The sequence below is a fragment of the Pteronotus mesoamericanus genome, unplaced genomic scaffold, assembly GCF_021234165.1.
Source record: "Pteronotus mesoamericanus isolate MK-2021 breed Mesoamerican mustached bat unplaced genomic scaffold, CSHL_Meso_final contig_46, whole genome shotgun sequence".
Taxonomy (NCBI): Eukaryota; Metazoa; Chordata; class Mammalia; order Chiroptera; family Mormoopidae; genus Pteronotus; species Pteronotus mesoamericanus.
This window is the reverse complement of record NW_026555170.1, coordinates 5,030,197-5,048,938: the sequence shown is the minus strand read 5'-3', so window position 1 is coordinate 5,048,938 and position 18,742 is coordinate 5,030,197. Positions and strand designations below refer to the sequence as shown.

Genomic DNA, 18,742 nt, shown 5'->3' with positions numbered 1-18,742 from the left:
TTTTTAATGCTTTTGTCCTTGGAACATGGAAGAGGTATGCCTCTCATTTACTGTATTTTCTTAGGTTTTGAGTGGGATGATAATTCTCCCTGGTTTCCCTGAGTGATTATTAAAAGCACACACATTTTATTCTTAAACTGCTCTAGTTTAAATGACATGGTCACCCTAGTTATAAAGTATATGGAGCCTGAAGCATTTCCTCTCAGTGGCTAAGGCAATCTCTTACCTAAATATTTTATCTGCTTATAATACCTGGGTATTCATATTCTTTCATATGTTGAAAGTAAATTTCATAAAAAGAAGCTGATGTGTATAAATAGAATGAAGAAATTATTTCAGTTTGAATCTCAGTGAAATTCAACTTAAGCCTTCCACTTAATTTTGCCAAATTCAAAGTTAGTAACATACAATTATTTATATGTATGCATATATACATACATGCACATCCATATATAAGAATATACATAGCACACACACACACGATATTAGCATACATTTACTTAGTTCTTACACTACACCAGGAACTTGTCACAGGACTTTACATATATAAATACTACTGATCTTTATAAAATATACAAGGGCCAGCAGAGGTAACACCTGCTTGAGTGTGGTTGGTAGGGTAATAATTTATAGTTTTAATTTGAACATTTCACTTAAAATGTCATACCGTGTGCTTGAGTATGATATTGTTATGTTACAGAATTACATGCTTATGATTTTGAAACAAAAGATTGTGTAATAAAAACAGGGCATTATTTGTGCTGAACCCTGTATTTTGGCTCTATTTGTACTTTATTAATATTTATGGCTGAGAAAAATGAAGCATAGACAAGTATCATACTCACAGTTTAAAGTTGAATAAATAATAGTACTCAGATTTAAACCCCCCAAACCCCTTAGACCTCAGTTCCTACTCTCTAAACAGTTGGCAGGCTGTCTTGCAATGCTTGTGTGTGCACGTACACATATCTGGCAGACACCAGAGAACACTGTAGCCATGATGACGAAACTGTGTAATGATCAGGGGCTTAAACCATGCACTCTGCTGAATTTGTCATTGTAATTGGGAGGTTTTTAAGTATTCTAACACAGAATAATGATCAAAAAATAATTTGTTTTTTGTTGTGAATTAATGCTACTCTCGACTTTCTCCCTATTCTCTCCAAGCAGCCACCAGAGGGGAAGTGAGTTGTCAGGCATCTCCACATAAGTAAAGATATATGTCATTGTCAATCCTAAATAGACAGAGAGGAACACTCTGTGAAAGAACTTTAATTCCGAGTAACTGGAATTATTGCACTCATGTATATGTATAGATCACCTACTATCACCACTTGTATTTCAGTATAAATTTAGAATTTAAAAGGTTGTGCAATCTGAATCAACTGTAAGTTTGTACAGATTAAGGTAATTTTAAAATTATGAAATAATGTCTAACTTTAAACGTGTTATTCTTTGGCATGAGGAAAACACAAGAACAGAGACCATGCTTTCTAGTATTTGGAGAAGATAAGGAACGAGAATATGTTCATTATATTCTTCCCCTGGTCTCTTAGGTCACATTTAAAAGGGTAAGTTAAGCAAATGGTTTAGGAAAATGATCCAGCTCTTCTAAAACTCCATAGTTCTACTTGCCTATAGGGAATTTCCATGCCAGTTTGTAAAACTGTCCTCTTTATGTTGCTCTCGATCCCCAAAACACACCTCAGCCTTTAAGTGTACATTGTTTCAGGCACCGGTCAACACTGGGCTCCATGACTGAGTAGGGAGATGAATGAGGCAGACAAGCTCTCTGCCCTCCTAGCATGCATGGTCTTGTGGGCAGGATAAGCAATGCACATAAAAGTAGGTCATTTAAAGAATTGGCTATTTCTCCCTGGCTGGTGTGGCTCAGTGGATTGACTGCCAGTCTGTGAACCAGAGGGTTGACAGTTCAATTCCCAGTCAGGGCACATGCCTGGGTTGCAGGCCAGGTTCCCAGTAGGGGGTGCATGAGAGGCAACCTCACACTGATGTTTCTCTTCCTCTCTTTCTCCCTCCCTTCCCCTCTTCAAAGAATAAATAAATAAAATCTTTTAAAAATGCTAATTTTAAAGAAATGGGTTTTTTTTGTTTTTTTTTTTTTACTTGTTACAGCATTCATGCTTTTCTTCTTTTTACCTTAGGGTCATCTCCGACCTCTCTTATATTCCCGTACAGGGTGGGGCAAAAGTAGGTTTACAGTTGTGAAACACAGAGTTCATCCTTGTATTATTATTTATTAATTATTGTATTATTTTGCATATAAACAACTGTAAACCTATTTTTGCCCCCACCCTGTGTGAATAGCAGGTAAGTCACTAAAACCTTTAGATTTAATATATAAAATCTAAGGCAATTTCCTCATTGTTGTTCTCTTTCTATTCCTATGAGATTTTCACCCACAAAAGTCATGTTTAATACATAATTTTTATGAATAGCAGCTCTGAAATCTTTATTCATATTATATATATTTTATATTTATTCATATTTTCTTGGGTTTCTTGATTTTTTTATGTAATAAGCTTTCTGAAATGAACTACATCTTTCTTTTTTAAGGTTGCTTCTTTTTAATATTGCATGTGCAACATGTCTTTATATTTTAGACTATTTAAAATTTTTATTTAAGATTTTTAATTCAGGATTTTCTGTTTGAATTTTTATGATTAATATTTGCTTTTAAAGTTGGAATGGAGATGCAGTGAGTTGAACAAATACTTCTCATTTCATGGCATATATCATCACTGGTCTATGCTACAAAACTCTCCTGTTTCTATTATTAATTATTACTATTATTCACTTTATTCTCTAGTCCTCACTTTCATTTCCTTCTCCCAGATACTACATGAAAACAATTCTATAATGTTGATATTGGAAAAACGTTTTTGGTATATATATATATATATATATATATATATATATATATATGTACACACATATATATATTCTTTTAAAAAAGTATTTATATTCAGTGTTTGGATTTTAATTTACATAATGGAAAAATATAACTAATTTTAAAATAATTATTTGTTTCCCACTTTACATTAGGTTTTGAAAAAAATATACATGTTACCTTTTCTATATTTAGTCTTTCACTTTAACTGCTGCCTGGTGTTCCATGGTACATGTCCATCAAAACTAACGTACTCTTGCCTAATGATCTACAACTTGCTATAACAAATCTCACTGAAAGAAAGTTACTCCAATATATTTCTTCATACATACCTATATGATAATGTCTTTGGACATATACTAAGTGGAATATCAGTGTTTATGGCAGGATAGGGTTAACAGCAGACCTACGATCCATTTTTTCCATCTATCTGGATGTCTGGGGACAGAAAAATGCTCTATTCAAATGTCTTATAAACGTGAATGCCTGGCTTTCTGAAAAATTCATACCGATATTTTCTAGTGGGCAAACCCTTATGTTTAGACTATTACAGAAGTCTTCAACAGTTATTTAGAACTGCCATAACAAAATGCCACAGTCTGGGTGACTTAACAGAAATTTATTTTTTCACAGTTCTGGAGACTAGAAGTTCAAGATAAAGGTTTTTCAGGTCTGGTTTCTCCTGAGGCCTCTCTCCTCAGCTTGCACAGGCCTGCCTTCTCGCTGCATGGTCACTTCCCTGTTTGTCTGTGTGCCCAGTGTCTCTTTGAGTGTCCAAATTTCCTTCTCTTATGAGGATACATCAGATTGGATTAAAGCCACCCTAATGGCTCTAAATTTAATTTAATTTCATTTTAAATTAAGTAATATTTTCACGGATATGTCCCCTAGAGCAAAGGACATAAAGGAAAGAGTAAATAAATGGGACTTCATCAAAAATAAGAAGCTTCTGCATGGCTAAAGAAAATATCAGCAAAATGAAAAGGAAACCAAGCATTTGGGAAAATATATTTGCCAATGATACCTCGGGCAAGGGTTTGATCTCCAAAATATATAAAGAACTCTCATGACTTCACTCCAGGAAGACAAACAATCCAATTAAAAAATGGGCAAAGGATCTGAATGGACAATTCTCCAAGGAGGACATACACAGGGCCCAGAGACATATGAAAGGATGGTCATCATCACTAGCCATCAGATAAATGCAAATTAAAACTACAATGAGATATCACTTCACACTGGTCAGAATGGCCATCATCAATAAATCAACAAACAACAGGTACTGATGACACTGTGGAGAAAAAGGAACCCTGGTACACTGTTGGTGGGAATGCAGACTGGTGCAACCACTGTGGAAAACGGTATGGAATTTCCTCAAATGGCTAAAAATTGAACTACCTTTTGACCCAGTGATTCCAGTGCTGGGATTATACCCTAAGAATCCCAAAACACCAATTCAAAAGAATCTATACACCCAAATGTTCATAGCAGCACAATTTACAATAGCCAGGTGCTGGAAGCAACTTAAGTGCCCATCAGTAAATGAGTGGATGAAAAAACAATGGTACATTAACACAATGGAATACTACCCCAGCAGAAAGAAAGAAAGAGCTACTACCTTTCGTGACGGCATGGATGGAACTGAAGAGCATTATGCTAAGTGATATAAGCCAGGGAGTGAAAGACAAACACCATATGATCTCACCTATAAGTGGAAACTAATCAACAAAATGGACAAGCAAGGGAAATATAACCAGCAACATTGAAAGAAAAAAAGAAACCAACTGGAGTGAGGGAAGGAGGAAGGGGGATAACAGGGAAAGGAAGGGGAAGGGTTAAGTCAAGGAACATGTATAAAGGACCCATGGACAAAGCCAAAGTATGGAAGGATGGAGGGAGGTGGAGGTGGTGGGACAGGGGAAAGTGGTGGCGGGAAAATGGAGACAAATGTATTTGAATAAAAAAGAGTAAAAAAAAAAAATAAGTAGCACTTTAAAGGCCCTATCTCCAATATAATCACATTCTAAGATACTGAGGATTGAGGTTTTGATACAGGAATTTGGGGGAACATGCTTTAGCCCATACATGCACTGTACCCAATGCTCTATCTCAATTGCTTAAATATGGCATGTCCCTAGAAAATGTCATGTGGAATAGATAATTTTTAGGGTATAAATGGAAATATTTCATAATTCACATACATCCCATTTGTGTAACTGATGCATTTCAAGAATTGCTTAGAATGCATATCTTAAATCTATATCAGATATACTGCAAATAAAAAGATAGGGTGTGATCCGTATTGTTGGCTGTCTTGGATTTCTCCATGCCTCTTCCATGCTTCACCATTATCCATGGCCTTAATTATTAGTGAAATTTGACATTAAATGAGATCTCAGAGTTCTGTGTGTCTTATTATAAAATGACCTTTTGTATTATTTTATTTTGTTCTTATGTCTGCATACCATCAGCCCTTCTATCCATTTTCATAAGGTTTTAGAATTGTAAGACTTGTTTCAACATTTTCAATTTTAAAATATATTGAGAACCTATTAGTTCTATCCTTGTGCCATCTTTTTTGAACAACCCAGTGCTATGTATTAGCCACATATTTTTTTTTTTTTGGTAATAAAGAGATTTGGAAGGCATTCAGAAAGAAAAACCAAAAAATACATTGCAGTAGAGGAAACAGTAACAAGTAAAATCTTCAAAAATATGGAAGAAGGCAAGATGACATTCTCAAGAATAAAAGAGGAGATCAGGGATCAAGCCTGAGTGGTGAAATCTAAGATGGAAGAAGAGTAAGCAGAAGGTACACTAACCTCCTTTCAGGACCAATTTGGAATTACAACTAAATTGTATAGAAGTTATCCTGAATAACCAACTGCACACTAGCCGGAGAGATGCCTTATAACCAGGGACAGACAGAAAAACTACTTCACCACAACAAGACTGGTAGGGAGTGCTGAGGAGGCTCAAGAAGGCTGGCTGGGTTCCATGGTCAGTAGCTGAAGTGCCAGAGGGATATTTCAATGGCCAGGGGGTTCCTCATGAGTAACATGGAGTCTAAACCCCAAGTTGGGCTCCCTAGCTCACTGCACCAGATATGGAAAAAGAACTCAGATAACATACAGCTGTGAAAAGCAGCAGGGTTTCTATCTTCCAGGGAGAGATGGCTGGAGAATCAGAGAGCCCCTTAAAGGGCCAATGCAAAAAATTTTGTTTGCAGCCATTTACTCTGGGCTCTGGCAGAGAGAAGGAAGAGTAGACTAGAGATACTTGAGGAGTGTCTGGGGTTGGTGGTTTTGGGGAGAGAACTGAAGGAACAGCTACCAGGATCCCAGTGCTGAGTCGTTCCCTATACTGCAGAAGCCATCTTTGTCAGGGAGAGCACTCCTCTCTGAATGGCATCAGTGTGAGGGGAAGCAATACCCCACCAGAGGAAATTACTTTTCCCCAGCCTGTGGTACTACTGATTACAGCTTGAGGCTATAGCACTGATTAGTTTAAACTAAGTTGGAAAAATTCAAAGAAGCAACCAAATGGGAAGACAAAGAAACAAGCCCCAAATGAAAGAACAAGTGAATTCTCCATAAGAAAAACTAGGAAAAGTGAAGGCAAGCAATTTAATCAGATAATGTAGAATAATGATTATAAAGATACTCAATAGCATGAAAAAAGACTTAGATAAGACAAGGTACCTTGAAACAAATGAAAAAGGACCAGTCAGAAATTAAGAATGCAATATCTGAAATAAATAATACACTAGAAGGAATAAACAGTAGGTTAAATAAAGTAGAATCAAATTAGTGACTTGGAAGACAAGGTAGAAAAAAAACACCCAGTCAGAGTAGCAAAAAGAAAAGAGAATTTTTAAAAAATGAGGAGAGCTTAAGAAACATTTAGGACAACATGAAATGTAAAAACATCCATATCATGGGAATACCTGAAGAAGAGAGCCAACAAGGGATCAAGAATTTATTGGAAGAAATAATGACCAAAAACTTTCCTAATCCAATGAAGTTCAGGAATCTCAGAGACTCCCAAACAAGTTGGACCCAAAAAGGCCTACACCAAGACACATCATAATTAAAATGACAAGGCTTAAAGACAAGGTGAGAATCCTAAAAGCTTCAAGAGAAAAGCAGGTAGTTACATATAAGGGAAAAGCAATTAGATTGTCATCTGATTTTTCAACAGAAACATTTAAGGCCAGAAGGGAGTGGCATGACATATTTAAGGTGATGAAAAGCAATGATCTACAACCAAGGCTACTTTATCCAGCAAGTCTATGATTAAAAATCAACAGAGAAGGAGCTACCCAGACAAGAAAAAGATAAAAGAGTTTGTTAAAATCAAACCAGTATGACAACAAGTGTTAAAGGGCTTATTTTAAAAAGAAGAAGAAGAAGAAGAAAAAGGGAAAGAAAAAAAATAGAAAAGTAGTCCAACAATAAAATGGCACTAAATATGTACCTATCAATAATCACTTTAAATGTAAATGGTAAATGCTCCAACCAAAAGATGTAGGGTAGCTGAATGTATAAGAAAACAAGACTCATATATATGTTGCCTACAAGAGACACATCTCAGATCCTAAGATACATATAGACTAAAAGTAAAGGTATATAAAAAGGTATTTCATGCAAATTGAAAGAAAAAAAAGCTGGGGTAGCCATACTTATACCCAAGAAAATAGACTTTAAAACCAAGGCTATATATGAGACGAAGAACGAAACGAAATAATAATAAAGGGAACAACCCAACAAGAGGATTAACCTAAGTAAACATTTACACACCCAAAATAGGAGCACCTAAATATGTGAAACAAATCTTGATGGACATAAAGGGAGAGATCAAAATAGGCTCATAGTTGGGGATTTAAACATTCCATTGACTTCAATGGATAAATCTTCCAGACAGAAAGTCAAAAAGGAGACAGTGGCCTTAAATGGCACACTAGATCAAATGGATTTATTTGATATCTTCAGAGCATTTCTTCCCAAAGCAGCAGAATACACACACTTTTCAAGTACACATGGAATCTTTTCTAGGATAGACCACATGTTAGGACACAAAACAAGTCTCAATAAATTTAAGAAGATTGAAATCAGATCAAGCATCTTCACTGACCACAATGCTATGAAACTCGAAATCAATGACAAGAAGAACATTGAAAAACATGCAAACACATGGAAGCTAAATAACATGTTATTAAATTATAAATGGGTCAGCAATGAGATCAAAGAAGAAATCAAAAGATATCTTGAAACTATTGAAAATGAGGACACAGCAGTCCAAAATCTGTGGGATGCTGGGAAAGCAATCCTAAGAGGGGAGTTCATAACATGACAGACCTATCTCAAAAAAATAAGAAAAAGCTCAAATAAACAATCCAACTTCACACTTAAAGGAACTTGAAAAAGAACATCAAACAAAGCCCAATGTGAGTGGAAGAAGGAAATTTTTAAGATCAGAGCAGAAATAAAATAAAGTCTAAAAAAAAAATAAAACCTTCAATGATTTCAAGAGCTGTTTCTTTGAAAAGACAAACAAAATTGGCAAACCTTTAACTACACTCATCAAGAAAAAAAGAGAACGGACACATATAAATAAAATCAGAAATGAAAGAGGAAAAATAAAACTGACATCAAAGAAATACAAAGGATTGTAAAAAAATATGATGAACAACTATATGCCAACAAACTGGGCTATCTGGACAAAATAGAAAAATTCCTAGAAACATGACAGTATTCTAAAACTAAATCAGGAAGAATCAGAGAAATAAATAGGTTGCACCTAATCTTTGAAGCAGTAATCAAAAATCTCCAACAAACAAAAGCCCTGGACTGGACGGTTTCACAGGTGAATTTTACCAAACATTCTGAAAAGAAATAACACCTCTCCTTCTCAAATTATTTCATAAAATACAAGAGGAGGGAACCACCCAAACTCATTTTCCAAGGCCAGCATTATCCTAATTCCAATACCAGATAAAGACCTTACAAAGAAAGAAAATTATAGGCCAATATTCCTGATGAACATAAACACTAATATCCTCAACAAAATATTAGCAATCAAATATAGCAATGCATCAGAAAGATCATATACCACAATCAGGCAGGATTTATTCTGGGAATGCAAGGGTACAACATTTGAAAATCAAAAAATGTGATACACCGCATAAACAAAATGAAGAATAAAAACCACATGATTATATCAATAGATGCAGAAAAGGCATTTGATTAAATCTGGCACCATATATAATAAAAACTCTCAGCAAAGTAGGGTTAACAAGAACATAACTAAACATAATATAGGCCACCTATGACAAACTCACTGCCAGCATGATACTCAATGTGCAAAAATTACAAGTGTTCCCATTAAGATCAGGAAAAAGACAGGGATGTGTTGTGAAACGCCCTGTCTGGTTTCAGGAACTGTAACCCCACTGACAGGCGAGAGGGCTCCAAGGCTGGAAATAATCAAGGAGGCCTTGGGAAAACAGGCCACTGAGGAGATGAAACCTGTTCCCCCTGGCAGGGGCGCAACCCTCTCCTCCCTTACATCACCCTGGCTTGGCCCTGTGATGGTCAGTTGTGGATGACGGGTAAGTTTTCTCATGAGGAGAAACAACCTAAGACAAACATTGGCCAGTATGGGCAACAGATAAGGACTTGGGAGACATGGAGAAAGAGCAAAAAGGCCCGCACCCCTCAGCTCGGTTTGGACATGGCTGGAGTCCTCAGTCTGTCAGAAAGAAGTCTTGTCTCTTGGCAGTTCCCTCCTCCTGCCCGGCTCAGGCTTGAAACAATATTGGAGACAGCCCTAAACTGGATCTGGCAGTTTCCAGCGGAAATCAGGTCTAAAAGTAAATTCTTTAAAGTCTGCTTTGTTTCTCCCTCAAAAGCTATAGCCAGCTCATTCTGGGAAGGTAATTTAGATTATTCACAGACCCTAACCCTATACCCTTTGGCGCTCTTATGTTTACAATGCTCTCATGTTTTCTCATCTCTCATGTTTACTAGTATCCTCTCTGACCCATGTAAATCAGTGTGTTCCTGCCATTTGTTTTCTTCAAAACATCACCTATTCTCTGTAAACATTAACATACTGATGTAATGAGATACTTGTGCAATCCTGTTACCTAGCCCCACTGATAACCCTTTCAATAAAAGTCTTTGGACAAAGGGGCTCGGGGCCTTCCCCACTAGAGGGAAAAGGCTTCTCCCCTCTCCTGGCAAACAAGAAGTGTTTGCGATGACTTGTGTTCATTCCCCTCATCTGTGACAACTCCAGGACGGGCTCTGTGGGATTCAGAGTCTGCGTTCCCAGCTCAGTTGGCCCTGGACAGTAACCCTCAGATCCCAGAGCACCGCAGTCCCCGTGTTGTGCTCTGTCACGAACAGTGACCTGCGCTACTTGCCCATGACAGGGATGTCTGCTTTCACCTCTCTTATTCAACATACTAATAGAATTCCTAACCATAACAATCAGACAAGAAGAAAGAATAAAAGGCATCCAAATTGAAAAGAAAGAAGTAAAACTGTCATTATCTGCTGAAGACATGATACTGTACATAGATAGATAATCCTAAAGTTCCCACCAATAAACTAGTAGAACTGATAAATGAATTCAGCAAAGTAGCAGGATACTAAATTAATATCCAGAAATCAGTTTCATTTTTATATACCAATAATGAACCAACAGAAAGGGAAATGAAATCAAACAATCCCATTCACAATTGCTACAAAATGAATATAATACCTAGGAATAAATCTAACCCAAGGATGTAAAAGACTTGTAGTAGAAAATTACAAGACACTGAAGAAAGAAATTGAAGAAGATACAAATAAGTGGAATCACATACCGTGTTCATGGACAGGAAGAATTAACGTAATGGAACTGTCTGTACTCTCCAAAGCAATCCATAGATTCAGTGCAATTCCTATCAAGATTCCAATGATGTATTTTACAGAACTAGCACAACTATTTCAAACATGTATATGGAACCACAAAATGCCCAGCATAGCAACAGTGAACCTAGAAAGAAGGACAAAGTTGGAGGAATCACACTACCTAATATGAAGCTATACTCTACAGCCATAGTAATCAAAATATCCAGGTACCAGCATAAAAACAGATACAGAGATCAATGGAACAGAATAGAGAGCACAGAAATAAACCCACACCTTTATAATCAATTAACGTTTGACATAGGAAGAAAGCACATAAATGGTCTAAAGACAATTTATTCAATAAATGGCTTTGAGAAAATTGGACAGATACATGGAGAAAAATGAAACTAGACTACCTTCATACACCACACCCAAAAATAAATTCAAAATGGATCAAAGGCTTAAATATTAGGCCTGAAAACATAAAAATCATAGAAGAGAATACAGGCAGCAAAATCGTGGACAGGACTTGTAGTACTATTTTATTAGCTATATTTCCCTAAGCAAGTGAAACAAAATCAAAAAATAAACAAATGGGACTACATCAAATAAAAAATGTTTTGCACAGCAAAGGAAATCATTAACAAAGTTAAAAGACAACCCACAGAATGGGAGAACATATTCTCCAATACATCTGATAAGGGGTTAATATCCAAAATTTACAAAGAACTTACAAACCTCAACACCCCCCAAAAAAAGAAAGAAAGAAAGAAAAGAAAAAACAAATAACTCAATTAAAAATTGGGCAAAGGACCTGAATAGACACTTCTCTAAAGGGGACATATAGATGGCCAATAGACATATGAAAAGATGCTCAACATCAGTAAACATCAGAGAGATGAAAATTAAAACCATGATAAGATACTATCTCTCACCTGTCAGAATGACTATCATCAGTAAATCAACAAACAATAAGTGCTGGCGAGGATGTGGAGAAAGGGGAACCCTTTTGCACTGCTGGTGGGAATGCAGACTGGTGCAGCCACTGTGGAAAGCAGTATGGAATTTCCTCAAAAAATTAAAAATGGATCTGCCTTTTGACCCAGTGAACCCACTTCAGGGACTATATCCGAAGGAACCCAAAACACTAACTCAAAAGAACATAAAAAAAAAAGAAAGTTTTACCTTTTGGAAGAGTATGGTTGGATGTGGAGAACATTATGCTAGGTGAAATAAGTCAGTCAGAGAAAGAAAAATGCTATATGACTTCACTCATGTGTGGAATCTAATGAACAAATTGAACTAACAAGGAAAATGAGGACAGGCGCATAGATGGACGACATCTAGGGGAGGGGAGGTAAGGGGGTGGAGGGATGGAGCACAAAGGAAAAAGGGCTCATGGACATAGACAACAGTGTGGTGATTGCTGGGGGCAGGAGGACATAATAGAATTAAACTGTAATTGAAAAATATAATAAAGATTAAATTTAAAAAAGGCTGAGTGGTTAAACAGTCAATTAATGATTGAAATAATCATTTTACTTCATTGAGAAACCTAGAATTATTCATACTGTAGGAAATGTCTTCCATTATTTTTATCCATGTCTTAGGACTAAATTGTTAAAAAAGAAAAAAGTCAAGAAATGATGGCTTTATGTTGCATTATAATTAAGGATGGTTTTTCCAAACTTCCTTGCACCATCAGAAAATTATCTAGAGTGTTAGCCCCAGTTTATAACAAAATCCTAAAGGATGACCAGAGCAGAAGTTCAGAAGATTCCATATTTTTAAATATAGAGACTTAATACAAACAAACAAGCAAAACTAAACCAGCTGGAGGTTATCTACTATACTCAACAGGAGTGTTGAACTTATTTTAAAAATTGAGTGCACTAGCACTAGCTTTTTTTAAATGTGCAAAAAATTCACAACGTAAAACACAACATTCAGTTTTTGCATTAGGAATACCTTTGTTATAAAAAACAAAAAGCTCAAATATCAGTGGCTTTGACAGGAAAAGAGGTTAACTGTTTCCTCTAGTGCAAAGATGATTCATCTGCTAGCAACCTGTATTCCAAGTAGACAGAAGAGTGAAAACAGAGAATTTTGTGTAACTTTCTATCAGGGAAACATTAAAACTCTCCCTGATGCTCTTACAGATTTCCATTTTCATATCATTGGCCACAACTCTATCACATAATCAAATTTTTCTGCACAAGAATGTAAAAAAGGTATATACTTTGAGCTGTTCCCCTTAGCTACTACCACTGGGATCTTTTTTGGTGAGAAAAATAGAGAACAGTAAATACTGTAATAGACTTGGATTATCTACTTTATATATTTATTTTAAATTAGTATAGCAATAACTATATGTTCCATAAAGCATTTGGTTGTTAAATTGTCATCTTTAGATAAAAAAATTGTTTTGTTCAATAAAAGAAAAAAATTAATTTGTACAGCAGTTTTCCAAAGAAATTTTAGCCAACAGTACTAGGAGAAAACTGTGTGATTTCTATTTCACAACACTGGGCATATATAATAACTATCAGAAAATGTAAAAGGAGCCTGAGGTTTTAATAAATCCTTAACTCAGAGCCCTTGGAGTGATCGCAGAATCTTTATGTGCATGATCTTCTTGTATAATTTTGACAATTACTACTCCCATGAAGTAATCTCTCCATTTCCTAAAATTTTTAACATCCTGTATTGCAGTAAGCATTGTTACCTGGTTCTTTAAGATTTCTTGTTGATTTAACTACACTATAATATCAGATTTGTTCCTTCATGTATCCCTCTATTATTTAGGCAATTTTCAACAAAGTAGATCCTAACATATGAATGTAGAATGAATGAATCTGATAAAAACCAATGTTGTTATTCTGTAAACTTGTAATGTTTTGGAAAATTTGCCTGAAACATGTTTATTATGGCTGCTTTAAATATTTTTATATAATTTTCATATCTCTGTCATCATAATAGTGTTGGCATCTATTGATAATTGTTTAATTAAGTTTAAGATCATCCTAGTTCTTAAAGAGTATTTTATTATTGAAAATTTGACATTTTTGTATTATGTTATGAGAGTCATTTCTAAACCTTCTGTGTTAGCAGGGTTTCTGTGACGCTGCTCCAACAAGTAGGGGTTGGGTAAAACTTTCTTACTCTCAAATAGAAATAGAAGTCGAGGTTCCCCATTCATCTTTAATTAATCCCTAAGGAGAGGGGGCCCTGTGCTGTTAGCAGGGGTAGGAGTTCTGGCTCCCCTGACATTGTACTGCAAGCTATTTGGTTACCACTGGATGTCGTGAAATTCCTGATTCTCCAGTAGGTGCCTGACTCCACCTCAGCATGGAAGGGAAAAAGAATATTACTGCTGAATGGGTTGGAAGTCTATGCTCTCTATGTAATTTGCATTGGTACTGCTGGATGGGAGGTTGTACTATAGCTAGTGATGATAGAAGTCTCAGCTTCCTAGTTGGTCTTCTCGGGCACCACCAAGATGAGGGGTTTAAGGTGTTATAATATATTTGTGAGGGTGAAAAGTCAGGACTTCACACTCAGTATTTTCTGGCATACATTGATGGGGGGAGGCACAGGTTTTTGTTTGGTTTTGTTCTGTCTGTTTTTGGTATTTGGATGGAATAGAGTGATTATTGTACTAAGGTTTTCTGTCTTGCTAGGCTACTCCTTACCTAGTCTTTTGGATAGAGACAGTTATTTGTTGGATCTTTTGTTTTGTCTATACTTAACACAGTTTTCTGATGTCTTCAGTTTGAATACTGGTAAATATAAGACTAAAACAAAACCCAGGTACTCATCGTCATGCTATTGTTTGTTTCTGAGGTCCCTATCTGGTCCACTTTCTTCTTTTTTACCTTTAAAAACCTTTATATATATATTTTATATATAATTTCTCAGTTTTAGTTATACTTAGTGGGAGGAAGAAGAAAAAGTATGCTTATGCCATCTTCCCAGAAGTAGAATCTTTCCTGGAAGTATGCTTTTAAATTTCCAAATATTAGGATATTTTAGCGGTCTCCAATTTACTGATTTCTTTCTTTATTCCATTGTAGTCAAAGAGTGTACTATGGATGGTTTAAGTTTTCTAAACTAACAGAACCATATACAGCAAATGTTATATCTTGAAGAATAGTCTATTTGCATTTGAAAAGAATGTATACTCTTTTTTTAAATTCTATAAGCATATTCTTTTATTTGGAAGTAATTGTAGAAACATTTAAGTTGTTTAAATATCCACACAAGTTCTCATTTATACCAAGTGGCTGGTTTATATTTATATCTCATCTCAAGAAAGGAAAACAGCCATTTTGGGATTCACAGAAAAACAGAGTCTAAAAATAGTCTTAGTCTTGAAAAAATCTAAGAAAATGTTGATTTTTTAAAAGTTCTCTACCCTTCCTTCCCATCCAAGATAAAACCAAGATCATATACGAGAAAAATTTAAATTAGGGTTAAGCTCCAAAATTAAGCTTTGATTCAAACACTTTCTCCAAGAGCACAAATTTACCTGACTTCTTCTTTCCTCAGATATAAGGAAAACATTTGAGACAATTAAAGTTCAAAGTCTCAAGCTTTTATCCAGGTTACTTTTATATACTGGTCTCAGTAGGGAACCACAGTTCTACCTCTACATTTCTCAGTGGAAGTACCTATCACCAAAGGGCTATGCCACATGTCCTTTGACTAGGGGTACTTAGCTTAAAATGTGGTATTTACTAAATGTGCACAATATTTGGGTGTAACTGGCATTTAAAAAATTTAGTAATGACCATAACAAATAACTGGACAGACTTAGAAATAACTGGTTAACTTTAAAATAAAAAGAACCACCTATTTAATAACATATTTATATCTTGACAAGAATGAACCAATATGACTTGGAAGAGACTAAAAATTCTTGGGTCAATTATAACAACATGGTAATAGGTTTTTCAAGGTACTTTCTAAACTCAGCAAACCACTGAGCTCCAACTGCTCCATCCACACTCCGATGATCACAACTGAGTGTAACAGACATCAAATCCTTTTACATTATCTGCTGGAATGAGTCTATTTCTGAAACATCAATGGCCAAAATATATGCCTGAGGTTGGTTAATAATAGCAGAGAAGTTCTTAATTCCAAACATTCCTAAATTGGAGAATGTAAAAATGCTGCCCTGGAACTCATGTGGCTGTAGTTTGCCCTTTTTTGCTTTGTTTGCTGAAGAAACAACCTCATTAGCAATGGTTTCCAGTCCCTTTATATGTGCGTTAAATACGATAGGTGTGATGAGTCCTGCAGGAGCACTGACTGCAACACTGATATCAACAATGTGATTTTGTCTTATAATTGTGTCCAACCAAGAAGAATTTGCTTCAGGAACGTTTTTTTAGGGTTTTTTTTCTTTTTTAATTATTGTTCAGTTCCAGTTGTCCTGCATTTTTCCCCATTGCTCACCCCTACCCTGTCCCCCCAACTCCCACAGTCAGTGCCCCCCATTGTCCATGCCCATGAGTCCTCTGTTCGTGTTCCTTTGCTTGCTCCTTCTCCTCTTTCCTCTGGTATCCCCAACTCCCCTCCCTTCTGATCACTGTCCGTTTGTTCCTTATTTCTAAGTCTCTGGTTCTATTTTGCTCATTTGTTTGTTTTGTTGATTAGGTTCCACTTATAGATGAGATTATATGGTATTTGTCTTTCACTGCCTGGCTTATTTCACTTAGCATAATGCTCTCCAGTTCCATCCATGCTGTCACCAAAGGTAGGAGTTCCTTCTTTCTTTCTTCTGTGTAGTATTCCATTATACATGCCAAAGCTGAAGACTTTAGGAGGAGGTCATTGACAGAAATATTGCTTTGCCCTTCTAACATCTTACAAATTCTTTCCATACCAACAAAACTTCTCCCATCAATATGGGAGTAATCAATAGAAAGTAATAATGAGGTATGGTTTGCTAAGATTGCATTAACTGTTGTGCAGTAACTTGACGGATGTTGCTGATGGAGACGTCTGTGAAGACACCTGTAGGAACTGGCACCAGTCTTGGAGCCAGGGGAAGGCATGGCAGCTGCTGAAGCGGGAGCAGCTCTAGTAAGCACAACAGAGTTGATGTCCTTCTGGATGATTCTGCCTTCTTGTCCAGTCCCTTTTATTTGTGTAAGGTCAATCTTTTTTTCTGCAGCCAATTTCTTTGCAAGGGGACTAACAATAACCTTCCCTTTGGTCCAGCCCGAGTAGCTGGGGGAGTGACTGATGGTGTAGGGGCTACAGGTTGGGGAGTTGGAAGAACAGGGGTCATGGGAGAAGAGTAGGTGGCGTTGCTTGTGGTTTTAAATTAGTTACCTCAGGTGGCTATGGTCAGCAAATGCTGGCATATCTGCTTCTCTTCTACAATGATACAGAGTGGTGTTCCTAGAGGCACATCTCTTGTTCCTTCTGGGATCAGGATTTTTGCTAGGTAACCTTCTTCTTGTACTTCAAAATGGATAGTGGTCTTGTTAGTCTCTATCTCTGCCAATATGTCTCCTTCATTTAGCTTCTCACCCACTTTTTTCCCATCTCTGAACTGTGCCCATGGTCATGGTGGGAAAGAGGGCAGGAAGAACCTGCATGTGAGTAGGGTATGAGTTACCAGGAGCCTAAACAGAAGGTGTAGGTGGAGAAGTGGCAGCAGAGGTTGCTGCTGGGGCTGCTTGTGGGGTAGGTGCTGCCAAGTCCAACGTATAATTTTTAAAGACCTCAATAAGTTTTTCAACCATGATATGGGTGATCGATCCAACTGGAACATCTCTGGTACCTTCAGCAACAATTACCTTTGCCATGTAACACTCATCCAGGCTCTCAAATCCAACAGTGGCTTTCAGTTTCAACCACTGCAGTTAGTTCACCCTCATTGATTTTCTTCCCCTTCAGTTTTCTTTGCATTTTAGGGGAAAGAGAGGACAATGGAACCTTCTGATGCAGGCCCGGCGGGGGTCTAGGGAGACTATACCAGTGGTGGCCAGGCGACCCCAAAAGCTGGGGCAAAAAGGGATGACACGGCAGAAAATGGTCCACGAGCCGGGGCGCCGGACGCAGAGGGCCGGGCCTCTGCAGTATCCAGAGGCTGCAGTGCTGCATCGAGCAGGAGCTGGGCCCTCCTGCAAGGCGGTCCGCCGAGTCCCAGATCCTGCCCTGGGAGCCACATTACGGACCCTTCACGCACAGAAGCGCCACATATTACCACTGCCCCCAGCACCCCTAAAATAACCTCTTCCGGTTTGGGGTAGAACGTTCTATAAATGTCAATTAGGAAAATTGGTTGATAATGTAACACAGATTTTTCTATATCCGTTTTTCTCTAGAAATGTTATCCCAACTACTAAGAGATACTAGCTGAAACATCAATCACAAATTGTGTATTTATCTTTTTTTTTCAATCCTCAGTTTTTGCTACCTATATTTTAAAGCTCTGTTACTAAACACATACACATTTAAGATTATTATGTCATTGTGGTGAAATAATTATTTAAAAACTTCCCTGATTGTTTTCATTTAACATACCTTGTGTAGCTACAGCATGTAGTTAAAATTAATTATTTTAAGATATAGTCTTTTCTAATTGTAGGAAAACTGTTTTTTAACTTTTGACCTACTTATAATTAAAGTGACTTTCTGGAAGTCAGTATTAGGTTATTCTTAGTTCTCAATCTATCAATTTCTGTCTTACTTGGAGATTTTAGTACATCTACAATTAATTTACTTTTTGCTAATACTGGGCTTAAATATATTATTTTGCTATTTTCTTTACTTTCTTTTGTCGTAATTTTTTTTTTGTCTTTTCCTGGATTCTTCAAGGTTGATTTTATTTTTAAAATCATTTTATTTGCCTTATTGGCTATTACCTATACCCGTTGGCTTGTTTTCCTTTAAGAGTTGCTCTAGGACCTGTTCA

The 18,742-nt window shown here is 36.6% G+C and overlaps 1 pseudogene; it reads right to left on the bottom strand.

Moving 5' to 3' along the window:
* Positions 1 to 15,736: 15,736 nt before the first annotated feature.
* On the bottom strand, positions 15,737 to 18,026 carry LOC129074080 (dihydrolipoyllysine-residue acetyltransferase component of pyruvate dehydrogenase complex, mitochondrial-like; annotated as a pseudogene).
* Between the last annotated feature and the right edge of the window lie 716 nt (positions 18,027 to 18,742).